Here is a 5101-nt window from a genome sequence, read left to right as displayed (position 1 = left end):
TGTCACATATTTGAAAATTTGTTCATTCTAACGTTCATACCAAAAAACTATAAATCTGAACTAATTGTTAATTAATACAATCATTCATATCGTACTGGCCGACCTACTTCAAAATAAACTCAAGCATTTTTTACGAAGATAACAGTACAACTGATGCCTTATGAAGAACATCTTAAAATTGTCCCAAGGAATTATCTGTATTAAATTAAGAGAGAAAACAGTTAATAGGATTAATACTAGACATTTTTGGATCGTACATTCAGTATTTTGAAAAGTTGAAAAAGTTCGATCTGAATATAAATGTTTGTATCATACTAGACGGTCTTATTTATTTAAGGTGGTCCATACTATATAAAATTTTAATATATGTATTATGAACAATGAACGGACTTTAACTTCGATTTTTTTTAGTGTTTCTTGAAGCCCACAATCACTTAAGAAAGCTTTAGTGATCCTTGTAATTGGTAAGGATATGTGACGCTGAAGGAACTCTTATAGAGATGAAGCTTTCAAACTCCAGGGTTTTGAGAGGAATGACAAGGTGAGTTCCGAGGGGGGAAGTGTGAGGAACCCATAGCTTACTGCCAGGGATAGCTCACCTTACGTCCCCTGTTCCCTTGGTGAGTCTTTTGAACTCTATAAGGAAGATGAGCCTTCTATTCAAGTCCTCGATGGTACTCTGCAAAACTTTAGAGGGAGAAATAAAAGAGCTGAGGTTCCTTTACCTTTCTCAGGAGGAAAGATAAATATGAGTCAAGGTCGTTCTTACATCACCTGAAGAGGGTTAGACATTTAGGTCCGACACTCTGGCTGCATCAGGATTTGGTGAAAGTGATTATTCTGTAAAGGCTTCTCGCCTTTTACTTTTGGCAAGCCAAAAATGAGAGTTCACTTAGTTTAGTGCCAATTCTAAGAGGGATGACTCAAGGAGGTGGATGTTGGTCAAGGGTTACAAAACCATATATAAAATCTATGTGTTTTTTTCCTTTTCACACTTTATTTGTCTTTAGCAATTTTTATTTCTCTTATAAGCTACTTGGGATAAAAGTGAATTATCTCTTTGTTTCATAAATAAAATATCATCTAGTTTAAATATAATTTTTTTGATGAATCCATTCGACTTTGTAATCCGAATTATATTTGGTATTTTCATTTCAACAAAACTTTTTCAAAAATATTTCATCTATTGTTGAAGTTGGGAGAAAATCTTTTCTTAAAATATACTGAATTCCGCCCCCACTTTGTGAAGCCCGCGGGCTGTTCCTTATGGTTTAAATAGCCTCTCATGAACTTTTCATCTGATATCTAAATAACTTATAAATGCTTATCTATTACAGGGTTCTTTGCACGAAAAAAAAAAAAAAAGAAATTGGTGTGTAGTTTCAGGAGTGGCATTAATTCGAGGCATAAAGCGAATAAAAAATGAGGTTGTGGAAGCAATGAATCCATCTGAATATCTATTTTTGCTTTTATTTCAATTTCACATATATATATATTATATAAATTAATATATATAGTTATAATGATATATTTATAATCTAGCTCTCAGATCTTTTCCCCCATCTACACGTAGCAACTGCCTCATACATTATATGAATAAAATCCTGCAGCTTTTAGAAATTGTCATTTGCGCAAGTAAAAAATAAGGCTATCCAACTTAAGCTATCCATCCCATGATATTCCTAATTCCAGTAGAGTTTGTGCCCAACTTCCACTTCCTCTTCTCTCTCTATTTCCAGCAGCTAAATCACCCCCTCGTCTTATCCCTTTCTCCCTAATCTACACCGACCACAATAGCTCTTCCCATCTCACTCTTTCTTTACTCAACCACTTCAAGTATCCCATACTACTTACACCACCCCAACTCCATCCAACAACAGTAAGCCACCTCTCTGTTCCTCACTAATTCCCCACAACCAAGCATCCACTTTCTCTTCAGTGCTTAAAATCCAACACTTCAAAGTGAAATAACTACAACTATTCTTCAACCACTACACATGTTACTTCCACCTTACTTTATAATAATTAAATATATTATTATGCGATGACGTGCCATAATTATTTAAGAAATAATATTATTAGTATAACCATTAGTGTGCATCATTATTGAATTATTCAATTTATTATTTATGTTTAATCTATTGTCAAAGAAAATAATTTTGATGCATTCGTTTATTGGGACCGTTTTGATCAATATAACTCCTATTGAGCGGTTATTTAAAAATAACTCCTTTGAGTTTTATAAAATAACTCCTTGAGTTAATTATAAAATAACTCATATGAGGTTTTTGTGTAAAATAACTTCCTAGCGTAACTTATTTATGAGTTATTGTAAAAAATCTCTATTGAGGGGTTTTATATGGGGGCAAAAATCGAAAAAAAATTCCGTAGGAAAAAATATAAAGCCCCTAATTTTTGGGTTCCCTCCTCTTTTTCTTCTCCTCAATAAGAAGGGGAGTTTATCTTGATCCATAGTATTGATTAACTCATGAATAGAGAAAGGTGAAGAGAAGGGAGAGAAACCATGTTCGAATTCGACGAATTCAAAATGATCAAGTATGTTTTTCTTTGCCGAACTAAAAGATTTGTGAATCATCTTGTTTAAGATCTTTGAGGATTTAAGACTTATGTAAAATCAAGTTTTTTTGTTTTTCAAATTCTTTTAATTAAAGTTTAGAATGCGGGTTATGCAAAGGAGTTCAGAGAACCTATTAAGTCTTACATGTGGTATCAGGCTATGGTTGAAACTAGTGATTTTTGCGTTATTTTTCTTTAATTTCTTCGATGATTTCTTTCTAATGAAAATCGAATTCATATTATTTTTTATCGATTTCATTATTGACATATTTTGACTGAATTAATTGCATGGCCAATGATTAATTATGTTTCTTTTTTTGCTTTGAAAAATAATTATGTTATTTATTCATTATGTAATGAATTTGTTCCATATTAAGTTAATGTACGTAAATTCATATATTTCATTTAAAGAAGATTTTGTTCCGTATAGTATACTATGACATATTACAGTTATTATTTCCTTATGTTATTTCTTTATTTTTGGATAATCTATCCATCATCATATTAATTTGATATTTTGTATCAAGTCATAATTGTAAACCAAAGTGGTAAAGAAAGTTTTCATACAAATATCAATTAGATAATATTTAATTACTCGTTTGAGTATGCGATGCTGATTAACAAGAATGATCATATTTATATAAAATTCTTTATCACGAAGTACATTACATTCAAAATTGCTACAAAAATAATTTAAGAATACGCCAAAGGTTGAATTATCATTTTCTAGTACTATTGGATATAAATGTCGAATAAATTATCATTACTTAATTTAAATATTTTAGTATATCCAAAAGATAGCAATATATTTAATTGGAGTTGTGTATTAATTATCAATTATGAGAAATTTTATTTAAGCATCAATTATGATTACCATTGATATTTGTAGTTTATCACCCAGGAAGAACTTCAATTATTTTATTGGATTTAATGAAATGATTTTCTGAATCTGTTTTTATGTTTGTAAAATTAATTTTAAATCATCGTATATGGGAGTCGTTGTTACTTTTATTTTGTGCATTCTTAATTCTGTAAATTCTCATTCTGGCAAGCTCATCTATTATAAAGGTTCAATGGCTTATATATTTCTGAATGTGGAGGTGAACAATCAGTTTCTTTTAGGTGTTTTGGATCTGGTGATTTTGCACTACTTAATATAAGCCCTTACTTGCTCTTTTGATTACAAGCAGTGGCTGAAGATAGTCTTTCATGAAAGCTTCGGAAAGATCAAATAGATTAAGTAATATGTTTATGGCGGATTGACTGTAGCAGGACATAATTAAGGCCAACACTTCCAATAATCAGATAATGCTAAAGAATAAAAGTCTGTGGAGGAAATGTTTCTCAATTGATTGCTGTAATGTCCTGTGCTGGGAACTTGAATGGGTATTTAACCACCATGAATTTGATGGTTCTCGATACCAATTTATGTAGCAGCTTACTGAAAATGATATATAGCAGCAAGATGATATACTATGTGAAATAAAGTGGTAGAAAGCTTCCTTGTACAGTTTATTATAAATACTCTAACCTCCCTGGAATATGGTCCATTCCAATTTAATTATATACTACTTAAAATAAGATGAATGGAGAATACAAAGTATGCTTATCAGGAGGAATCAAGCTAAGAAACAAGGATCACTCTATAATCTCATAGGTCAACCAGATTTTAAAAGAAAATCATGATAGAAAAAATCCAAGGACATATAAAGGTACCTAGTCTTTAATGTATTGTCAAATCTAAAAGCAAGGAACCAAAGAATTGAATAGATGTCATTTCTGTACACAGCGTGGGACCCTACAGAAAGATTGCCTTAAAACGTAAGGCTTGGTTTTAAAAGAGGTAAGCCTAGTGCTTTTGTTGTTTCGAATCCAATTGTGCTGAGGTTCCTTTAATTACTTGTGGATTGATTCTTGGTTGCACCAACTCATTTTCAATTGTTGCAGGATTTCTTACGACCAAAACCATAAGCCAAATATGAAAAGTTTTGTCTATGGGAAATAGAATCAAAGCTCAAGTTGAAAGCCATTGGACATATCGTTTGATTTTTAAAGATACTGGACATCATTTAGATCTTTTCAAACTCTTTAGACCTTCTGTTTCTAGAATTTAGTTTTTTTAAATAATTCGAAAACTTGTAGCTGTTTTTGTTTAAGTTGGAAGTTGATGGTTCAGTTATTTAGTGTTAATCAACTATGGTTATGGACTATGCTTTTGATGGTTTAATAAATTAAAACTTGATTTATTTATTTTGCCTGAGACTTTTAATAACCTTTGCATCGCATAAGTTGAACAAACATGGTTTAATGAATGAAAAAATTCTGCTTACTTGTGGCATAAAGTTGGTGGTCAATATCCAAAGAATATGAATACAAAGATTAGTGAGGAATGAAATCCTTCCTGAATTGGATTAACTGATTTGGTATTGTGTGTGGAATTGTTTAATAGAAATTACTAAATCACACAATAAAAGGCAGCCATAAAAGCACACAGCTTTCTTGAACTCATTTATGATGTCTTCGT

The sequence above is a fragment of the Dendrobium catenatum genome, unplaced genomic scaffold, assembly GCF_001605985.2.
Source record: "Dendrobium catenatum unplaced genomic scaffold, ASM160598v2 fragScaff_scaffold_1056, whole genome shotgun sequence".
Classification (NCBI taxonomy): domain Eukaryota; kingdom Viridiplantae; phylum Streptophyta; class Magnoliopsida; order Asparagales; family Orchidaceae; genus Dendrobium; species Dendrobium catenatum.
The sequence above is the reverse complement of the archived record's forward strand: the minus strand, read 5'-3'. Positions refer to the sequence as shown.